Here is an 11249-nt window from a genome sequence, read left to right on the forward strand (position 1 = left end):
CGGTGCAGCTGGCTACTTGGAATGTGGCTGCATCAGCCCAAGTGTGGCAAGTGTGACTGAGTATCTGTGACGAGCATAATTCTGGATGCTCTGTGTGGGCTGCTGCTGCACTCTCCACCACCAGACTGTGGTGGAGAGTGAGTCTGGTGATCAAAGCAGCTTGGACTGCTGGTGCAGCAAGTTATCACTCTGGTGGAGTTTACTGGTTGGGCAGAGACCGTGATGAACACAACCACAACAAGTGTGACTGCCGCTGGGGTGAACAAGACTCAGTTAAGCATTGTTCATGCTACTCTGTTTGTAGGAGCAGTGGAGTGTGGGGCTCATAGGCTCCAGCACTGGACACACACTGCTGAGCGTGTTCCAGGTTAGAAATGTGGCCAGCGACACACAGGTTACATTTGGTTTTGATATAACCATCATCATGTGTGCATACGTTAACATGCTTTTAAACATGCTATTAAACGTAAATGGAAGTCTACAATGTGTTGAACCCCTGCTTGCATATTAGAAGGAAAGGACCTGTATGAGCTCATTTAAATTGAACTTGGCCTGTGACACTGGTATCTGTGGAAGACTTAATATTACATAGTTAGCTCTGCACTGATTAGCCCCATGACAGTCAATTGCAGCAATTTGTAAGACAAGTGACTAATTAGTTTGAAAAGACTGAACTGTGAATTGACTGTAGCCAACAACTTTGAGACAAATCAGTTATTGACCCAAAATCACAATAAACAACAGGTTTAACTGATGCCTGATGCTTCTACTACTGGCTTGAAATAGCTTAAAGTGACAGATCAGCTTTATATATACACTTGAATTGTATACACGGATAAAAATAATGAATTTGAGCAATATTTGTAATTGTTGATTTATATGAACATCACATTGTGGGTTAGCCCAGACAGTATTTGTAAGGAGAATAGTGGAAAGAAAAGTCAAAGTCTTCACTGGGGGCAAATCAGCAGCCAGGAAAATGCTTCATCAATGCTGGTGAGAGATTGCAAAATAAGTTTGCCAAGCTAATCAGTCACTTCATTTTACTTGCTCAAAGTACAAACTTAGTGTTAATTAAAAGCTGATTAGATGGCTTTCACATAAAAGCTGGGTGCAACATATAACAAAACGGAGTCCTGGAAAAACAAATATGACCTAATTACCTAATTACTTAATTCTGTAAAACATTCAAAACAAGGAACCTATGCTAATAGTCTTAAATAAAAAAAAATCTATATTATTTACGAATCAAAAAATATATAAAATATTCAGTACTCAATTGTTGAACTGTAATGTATTCCTGACATCTGTCACTTTTTCTGTCATTAAGACACTTTTTTCAGTTTTTGGTCGTCTGTCGAATGTGACGTTACTGCAAACTAATTACATCGTTGAAGTAAAGTGAATCGGCTGTCGCTAATTTGATAGCCGTTTGTGCTTATTATCTCTTACTATGGGCTCAGAGAAGGAGAAAGCAAGAGAGTTTTAGCTCTACTTCATCTGTTACTTTTTGCTGTTTACAAGGTTCATCATGAGATGGCAGGGGAGCTCAATTAATGTGAATTATTCATGTTAAAATACGCTCCGCTCCCAGGGGTCTTTGAAGTGGACTGTCCGTTTAACCAGACTCTATTCTAAAAGCAAGTGTTTTCAAATTTGCAATTAATCTGCGGAGCACAGGCCTGCCAAACAGTGAGTGGAATCTATACTGATCAGAGATCAGCTATTATCTATTACAGCACTACTTAAAATATAGATATAGCTTTAAATGTGCCTTGATGTGTACAGAAATCATTGCTGACTGCACCAATGTTTTTTTTCCTCCATCTGCCTCTGAAAGGCAAGGTAGCTTTAATTTATTTTGGTACCACATACAGTAACCTAGTAAGATCACAGTCTGGTCTCAAAATAAACAGCAGCCGATGCTCCCAACAAAGGGGCGAATACTTTCAATTCCTGATGCACTGCTCACAGTGACTGTAATGTTCTTATCATTCTCTCATATGAGTCCAAGGCAGTGAATGTTTCAAAGTGCTGTGGTTCAGAAGAAAAAGAACAGCATGGAGTGCTTACTGAGACCTACATAGTAAACGCAACTATATTTTATTATTATTATTATTATTATATATGTATGGAATATGATACCAGCATAAAGTATACTGAGTAACATTCATGCAATAACATTCACTCACTGGACTATTGAATTCTTAATAATAGAGTCTTCCTTTTGTGCTTTGTCATGATTCGCTGCAGTTCATCGTGTTTCATAGCCTTCCGGCCTGTTTCGTGTTGCCACATACTGGAGAGTCTGCAGCTAATGTCAAGCCATGGTGCTTTCATCTTTTCAAAAACAAACTCATCACAAAAAACACCCAGAAATGATTTTACACATTAAACACACATTACAGCTCACACACAAAATAGCCATCATCAATCAACAGTAAAGCCAGAGTGTGATGAGATTACAGTAGCAACAACTGATCAGTCAACTTGCAGAAAATAATTGATGGTAATGCTGATTAATGACACAATGTTGTTTATCATTGGCTATTATCAGCACAGAAATTGGATCTGAAATGATGTGCCACTTGGGAACAAACATTTTCTTTTCATGCACTCTTTGATGAGGCCACTAAAACTCCAACAATAGCTTCCAAGGAGTTTGTATTCAGGCTGTCCTGCTTTCTTCTTTCTTTCCTCATCCATAATTGAAAACTGGCAAACTTACTTCTTGAAAACCCTGACCGTTACTCGACACACAACACTGAACACAGAGCAGTCAGACGTTCAAGTTTAGTGTGTGTGCGTCTGGTGGGTAATATTCAAGTCTTCTACACTCAAAATAAGAGGAATCACATGACGAAAAAAAACAGAAACAGACAATATTAAGACAGAAAATAACTCCACATTTAAATTTGTTTTTGAATGATAATTAATCTTTATATCCCACTACATGTTTACAGGCAATGTCTAAATGTATGGGATCAGAGTACACGAACCACCCAGATCATTCAAATACTTCCGGCACCTTGAAAAACAGGAAAGCACACAACACAACTATAGTAGATTAATAAAGTGCCTGAAATTTGAAGGCAAATTAGTATCAGAGAGAATTTAAAATATATAAACACATACTTCCTGCACTGAAAGCTTTGATCTTCAGCCACCAGTGGGTAGCGAGGGACACCGACTGACAGGTATCGATTGCAGGACATTAATGATTGACCCATTGACTTGAAATGCCAGTAAAGATGTGGCTATTAGCTGGAAAGTGACTGATAAGTGAATCACCAGTGATGGGTACATCCTAGCATGGGTAGAAATGGTCGACCAGTGGCCAGAATAAAGTGAAGGAGGACAATCAGAAACAACCAGAGAAGGTCAGTGATTGCTTTAGCAGCGCTGTTCTTAGAACTTCCACATAGAACTTAGTCTGAAATTTGCACTATTGGAAGTGGATCACAGAATATCAGCTGAAGATAATGAGGACTGACAAATCACAGTTTCAGTTGTTTAAAATCCAATTGCAATGTTATGGTCCACTAAGGATCAAGGGCCACTTTCTTTTTTTCTGGACTGGGAAACAAATTCAAAATTAATGGGTATGGGGGGGGCAGCTACAGCAGTATTCACTCAATGTGGGGACATCAACAAAGTGGGTTCTTAATCATTAATTGTTAGTTTACAAAATACGCATGATTGAAGAAAAGAAAGAAAAACATTAACAACAAAAACTGAAACTGCAATGGTTAGTTCATAAATTGATTAGAGAATTGACAGTAAATGAATGGACAGCTGTTTTGATTAAAACACTGTGTTCTCCAATGTGACCTGTGGCAGGTTTTACAGCAGGACAGTCATTGCTGCAAGTCATCCCGTCCTCACACACAACTGTGTTCACATCCTTGGCATGAAGTCAAACTCATTCAAGGTGGGTGTCAGAGTCAGACAGAGTTGTCCGCTCGTCTGATCGTAATGTTCATGCATATCTATCAAGGCTAAGCCAAGGTCTGACTGTCCACCTCAGAGACATTACAGTAGGATTGCATCCCTGCTTGTACATGCCCTCTTGAGCAGACAGAAGAACAATCTGACACTTCACTGTGTTCATAAAAACTTCTCCAGCAGCACGCTATCAGCCAGATAAATCCATAGATGCATGAATGATACTGATGCATATCGCATCTACAATACCTGTGCTGCAACGGTCTATCAGATGTAACACCGTTGCGCTGTCTCTTGACAAAAGTGTTTTTATTACCACTTCTCATTTAGTTGTGAATATTTCACAGTTGAGATAAAAAAAAAAAACGCACACACAAAATGATACTTTAAAGGCAATGTAAGCACTCGCAGTGAAGAAGACAGTGAAGACAATGTGCTCAGAAATGTTGCAGCCAGGCTTTAAGGACCACAGCTCCTCTGTTTCAGCATGTTGTCGCTGGATGCCTATTTCCCATTGACTTGTATCACTGCTGTGTGTGAGACTTTGACCTCGACTTGTCTCTGGATTTAAGATTCCCTACATGACCCCGTGTGCAGCCTGAAATCCTCAGACAGGAGCCTAATGACGGTTTCTATGCCAAGGTTAAAGACTAAAGGTGACCATGCTGTTGCTGTCAGGGCTCAGAGCGTACGAACAAGCTTCCAGCATTGTGACATCGCAATTAAAGTCTTTTTTATCATCTCCGATGTTTATTCTTCTAGCATCCCTGCTGCCTTGTCTGATCTGAATATTTTGCATATATCCCCATGACTCCCTCTGTTTACCGAGGCATTTAAGTTAGTCAGTCTTTATAACCTTGACTAACAGATTTCCTGTGGCAAATGCAGAAAATCTCCTCGTTATTGTTCTTGACAGAAACTATTTATGCTATAATTTAGACTAGAAAATCCCCTTGTGCATTTAAAAGATATATTTCAACAGCTATCATCACACCTACACCATGTTTGAGCAGAGCAGTGCAATAGTGATGTAAAATAATCTCTGTGAAAGAAACCGCTCCATTCTATACCTGCTGCAATAAAGAGTAGGCTGAGACAGCATGAGGGTGGCCAAATGCTACACGCTGAAATTCCCACAATCATCTGGCAGGGTATGATTAAAATAAAGAACAACACTATGATGTCAATAGCGAGCTTACATGTGAGGAAGGGAGCTGTTGCTTGCTGTGCTTGTCATACAACCGCGTACATTTAACTTTCTTCATGACAATAGGATTACATGGCTTAAACTAAGCTCACTTTACAGTCCATTTGATCAATATAATGTGAGAAATTAATGAAATGGACTATGTCTCCACCTTAGGTCCAAAGAGACATTTTCAAATTGCTTAACCCAAAACATATTCGATTTATCATCACGTCAGAAAAAAAAATGGCAGATCTTCAAGTGAAAAATTAGGACTTGGGAATCTTAGCAGGGCTGAAGGCTGTGGCCACTTAGTTGCATTTTGTGACCACTTCTGGAGACAGTGTGTTTTACAACTTGGAGCACCAGTACAAGTTCAATTAAGGAGAAGTCTCATGTCTCATTTTCATGAGAGACAAGTTGTTGCAGGAAAACATCATGCATGAGTGAGAGCTGGAGAGAAAAGTCCTGGTAAAAGTTTGTTGTACATGCATAGTTTCTTGCTTCACATCCCACGCAGCTTCCCATTTGTTGCAGTTAAATGAAGTCACCTTGTGACACACACAATTTCCTCACGTCCATTAAAAAAAATGAAATCGTAGGACAATTAATGTTTCTCTTTCCTCATGATATCAAAGAAATCCCTCTGGACCGGCGGTTCTCAATAATCCCCTCTCCATATCTTCAGCCAAAATCAGCACTCACAGAGGCAATAGTTGCCTGCATTGTCTTGGAAAGTATAGTCTGAAGCATCATAATTGCAGTTTAATGACATGTGTTGGTTAGATTTCATAGAGAGAAAGAGACAGACACTTATTATAGATTAGATAAAAAAAAACATGCATACAGGAGGTTATGCAACCGTGTAAGGGTTTAATTGTTTATTCCACTGTGCCTACAGTCTGGAAAATGCAGAAACTGTGCCGCCAGTCCGCCTTCACACATCACACATGGCTGCAACTTGTGCGGTGCACCTTGATTCACAAAACATGCACCTGCCGTTGCATGGCCTTAAAGCACTGTTTCTCAACTTATCTGGATCAGGAAGAAAATCTGACTGCTCACTGTCTTTTACTTGAATGGCCTAAATACCTCTTAATCCTCTGCCAACTTTAATCAGAAGTCCAATATTTAATGCTTTCTTCTTTTCTTGTAGCAGCTGATCAAATTAATGCATGACTTGGGCAATTGGACAAACAACATTTTAAACTATCTGGAAGTTTTAAACACAGCATTTATCTTTCTTCAGCACCTTTTCAGGTCATGAATGTTTCTCAGGGTCTGCAGACGTCTTCATGCCTCTCCAATATAGCCAGTCCTGATATAAAGCTTTAGGTTCCTGGAAGACTCTGACATTTGAGAGATTTTGACTGTCAACCTTAAAGGTCACAGTAAACCGTGAAAGACAGATGCGGTTAAGGAGAATAGGTGAAAATAAGTGAGAGCAAAGTGGCATTATATTTCCTACAACCTCCAGTTACATATGGATTGAACAGCAAAATCAAAACAGAGACTGTTTTATTTTAAATAAAACGTACAGTAAAAGCACACACATTTTATAGTGGCTCCAAGCTGAAAAGCTTAATTTAAATGCGTGTTGGATCTGTGATTTCTTGCATTCTTCTATGCAGAACAGGATTCTGTGATAGTGATTTCCTCCCTTCCTTCCAATATACTGCAAAGAGGAGCGTGAGAAACAAAAGGTGAACATCTGCAGTGCCAGTGGATCCTGAGTGAAGGTATTGCTCGAGGATGAATTAATTCATTTGAGGCAAGTGTGCTAAATTGAGCAAAATGTTTCACAATTTAAAATTTCTTTCTTCATTTTTATGGTTATTTTACCCCCACCGAAAAACTGCTTTTGACAAGTAGCTAAATAGAAAAACATACTTTAAAATATCAACTCTAATCTCACTATCTAACATGATCAAGTTCAACATCTTAACTGTGCGACTGCGGCACAGGCTCCAACAGTCTTTTATCAAACAATAGTCGATGATTTGCTCTGCACATAATGTACTTGTTGGAAAATATTTTATGCAGTTTGGCAAGCAACTTTAGTCCCTAAATTACCAGGATGTGTGTTCACATGAGATCACTCTTGTCAGTAGACCCCAGTCTCTGCCAAAATACTGTAATACAAGTAATCTGATTGTGGAGTTTTTACCTAGCAAGTTACAGATGTGACAGAAATTTTCTGCAGGATAAAGATCAGTGACAATCACAAAAATGATCGTAATTCAGTGGGCGTCTGGAGGAAACATTATTCCTACCTGAATGGTGCTTCGGTGATTAATCTTACTCCTCTCATGCTCATAAATGAGGGGAGCTCAGCAAGATGGAGAATGAATGAGGTATGTAAAATCATTGGAAGCAGTGAATATGTTGAGAATTTCTCAGTAATGCAAGAGCACTCCACAAGCTTGAAATATTCAATTTCTTCACTTCATCCTGTGAATTATGTTTGGTGGTGCTGGATAAGTGAACCAAGTGTATCTCCATTTCTCCCTGTCTGTATTAACCCAACACAGTCCTCTCTTTCTCCTGCTTTGTTCCACTTCTCATCATCCTCGCCCCTGTGGAGCCAAGCTGTAAATTTCCCCTCAAAGCCTTTTGGTCATGACTGACGTGATCTTGGTCGAGGCTTCAATGCACTTAGAGGGCTCTCGTGATTACCTCCTGCCAGCTGTTATCATTATCATCATCGCACAGAAGCTTTATGCCTCAGTCCCATCTCCACCCGGGCTGTGTGGTGGATATCAGTACATATTGACATCTCCAAAACAAGCTTCTCTGTAGGGCAACGTCTGCGTTTGTGCGTGTGCTCGCTACTTTAAATTGCAAACGTAAACACTAGTGGAGGGTAACCCTATTATTTAACATACCGAATCATTTCCAAAACATGTTCATTTATGGGCAGACTATCTGCCTCCTGCAATCCTGCAGAAAAAGAGCGTTTTCCCTTAACACTCTTGGAGACATTACCCTCATTTATTTTGTAATCACTCGAGATACTTTGCATTTTACTGCATCATGCCTTACTGTGCCTCAAGGAACAATGCAGAAATACTAATCCCTGCAACTATCTGCCTCTATCTTTGTTACACGTTTTATTTGACTGCATCTGCATGCAGAATTCAAAGAAAGCAATCACAAACAGATCCTCTAATCACAACAGTCCAAATGTAGCAGGTCCACTGAGTCACAGAAGCACAACATATCAATCTGTAACTCCCGAGAAAGATAACACCTTCTCCCGCAACAAAATCTGCTTGCCCTGACACATCCCCTGCTGGACAATAAATCTGAGCAGCCATTTACTGTGAAAAGAAGGCTCTCTGCTCTGTCTCAGCAGATGAAGAAACTGGCTGAGAAAAGTCATTTACTTGTGGTCACACTCGTGAGTCCAGGGAGTCACCGCATTATGAGCCGTGTAGCGAGCAGGCGGAGAGACGCCGGGGGGAGGGGGGTGAGGCTGCGAGGAGCTACAGATGACTGTGCATTACATCAAATGAGAGGTGTGGTATAAACATGAATATATGATATGCAGAGGAGGGACTCCTTAAAATGTGGCAGGGAAAAGGAGGACAGAACGAAAAGTGGAAAATTATCCTGAGAATGAAAGATGTCTTGTAACCTTGATCTGGAGGAGGTTCAGTAATTAGGACAGGACTGTGGCCTCTGACACCGCCTGGTTGAGAAGAATTAAAAGATGAAACTAGGACTAATGATATATAGTTCTTCCTGATGTGCAGTATTTGCATGTGAAATTTGCTCTTTCAAACGTGCACACACATTTGTATGCAGAACCAACAGGTCTGGCTGATTCATAGGCTACATCTTGTCTGGAAAAGTGCCAGTCGCCACAATGTGCACACAGGTGCATCAAAAATAATCATTTAAATAGCGTGGGTGCTCGGGTTGGCAACCTTCTCCAACACTCCTACAGGGTGGAAGCCATTTGTTGTCTTATCACGTGACCCTGTTTCCTCTTGGGAGGCAAACAAACAACAAAACAACAATGTAATAGTAATCCTGAGCTCACGTCTCCTTTGTGGAGTCTGTGCTGACCCAATTTAAGGTGATTTTGTTTGGGAGGGACGGGGTTGCATGTGCTTGTGCAATGGGTGAAATGTTTCTGGAAGATCTGAATTATTTAAGGCTCTGATTTATAGAAACATCACTCCAGCTGTACATCGCTCAGCATACGTGGCTCTGAACATGGTACATAGGAGGCACTACATGGTCATCACAGAGAGGAGGGGTGAGGGGGGATAAAGAAAGAGAGAGTGACAGAAACAGAGGGAGGTTTTTCACAAGGAACTGTGCTGTGTTAATGAGGCGGCTTATGTCCCCTCATTGCTACAGCAACACAACTCTATTGACTTTAAATGATTAAGGCAAGCAAATCCTTTAAGTGAAACACGTGTGGCAACACTGAAATGTTTTTTTTTTTCAATTTCTGTCGTCATCAATTAACCCATTTGTTTTTTTCTTTTAGCGTCAGAGGAATTGATCAGTTCGGAAACATGTAACACAAACGCGACACCGCTGCTGTTCGTCTTATCGCCAGTGTTGTTGTGGGGAGGGGGAAGCCAGACCCTCCTCTCTAACGTTTTTCTTTTTCTTTTCTTTCTGTAAATTCAAGGTTAAGTTAGCCTCAGCTCAACAGTCTGGTCACTGGTTGCAGTAGCTTTTATCTAACTGGATTTCCAGCACGCTGGGTCAAAGCACGAGGCTGGGGTTACGGTGCAGGTGCCGATTTATCACCACAAAACGTCACGCGCGCCGGTTGTCTAATTGCCCATTAACTGAAAGTAACAATCAGCGCACGAGCCGTAGTGTCGCATTGTGTTGCCATCTGACAATCCTGAGAAGTCGAGTCAAGCCTGAGAAACCCATTTAACCACTGAATCAACTGCAATTCCCGCAAATAGAAGAAAAGAAAAGAAAAACCCAAAGCCCAACACATTTGTTGCTTGCGCCGCCCTAACAACACTTTGAACGACCCGACGAGAGGTGGACCGTGGCGGGTAAACAGTGCAGCATGCAGCGCCGCATCCTCACATCAGCATCATGAGGGAGACCTGTTAAACCATCAGTTACACTGCGGTAGCTACCCAACACAGTTGTTGCATGTGAATGAAACATTGCCACTGAGCACACTGGCAACCATCTCCGGCTATTATCACGGCAGCGACATGTGCGAAACCTAACAAATCACGTTACATCAAACACACCATAGGTAATGACCAGCATTAAAACAAAAAAGAATAATCTCACCAGCAGCAATACGGGCTGTGTTCTTGCTGTTTCTTCTCTCTCCCGACTGGGTTTCCTCGGAGTTAATGAGGTTCTGACGTTTGGTCCGACTGATTTCTCCCTCAGCTGTTACTGTCCACTGGGTTAGGATCTTTCTTTTTTTTTTCTTCCAGTGGTGAAATAATAGGGAAATCGACGTCCTTTCGCAAAGCTCTTCAAACTAACCTTCCCGCCCCCTCCTTCTACCCATCTCAGATTGGTGCTGGCCAGGAGGAGCAAACCCTGAACCCGAGGGCTGGTTTAGAGGCGGTGATCTGTCACGCGGATCAATACCCACATGGACGGACGGGGTGGACGTCTGCGAAAGGGCTCACTGTTAACCGACCAGCGTGTCAGTGATGCTTTCTACAGCTGGATGGGACTCTCTCCCCCCCCTCCCCGCTCCTTGTGCGTTATTGCACAACAACCTCCCAGGCGAGAGAAAGCAGTGAGTGGGCCCACTTATTCAGCGGGCTCCGCGGTTTGAGCACTGACGCAGGTGCCCAAGGTCCAACCACAACTGACAGAGATGCCAAGCCTATGAGCTGCTGCTGACAGTGATACAGCTATCTCGTCTGAGTCATTGCAGTAGTAGGAAATGGGAGCAGATCAGTCCCACTCCGTGACCTTGGGGTGGTGTGGTCTTCTCAGTGAGACGAGCTGGGAAAAATCGGAGCACACGGAAGAGACAAATGACACGTCTCACCTCCATCTCAAAATGTGCTCAAGATGCCCTTGTGCAAGGCATGTAATGTCACCTCCAACCTCTGCTCATGCAGCAGTAAATAGTACAAGACTGCGGTTGTACTCAGCCAAC

At 41.7% G+C, this 11249-nt stretch overlaps 1 protein-coding gene across 2 annotated transcripts in view; it reads right to left on the reverse strand.

Annotated features, from left to right (window-relative positions):
- The window catches only part of gabra3 (gamma-aminobutyric acid type A receptor subunit alpha3), a 72547-nt gene extending 61746 nt beyond the window's left edge, over positions 1 to 10801 (reverse strand). For both annotated transcript variants that reach the window (XM_046410936.1, XM_046410935.1), the window contains exon 1: positions 10415 to 10801. The gene's annotated coding sequence lies outside the window, so the exon portion shown is untranslated. The remainder of the gene's footprint in view (positions 1 to 10414) is intronic.
- Between the last annotated feature and the right edge of the window lie 448 nt (positions 10802 to 11249).

The sequence above is a fragment of the Scatophagus argus genome, chromosome 14, assembly GCF_020382885.2.
Source record: "Scatophagus argus isolate fScaArg1 chromosome 14, fScaArg1.pri, whole genome shotgun sequence".
NCBI lineage: Eukaryota > Metazoa > Chordata > Actinopteri > Scatophagidae > Scatophagus > Scatophagus argus.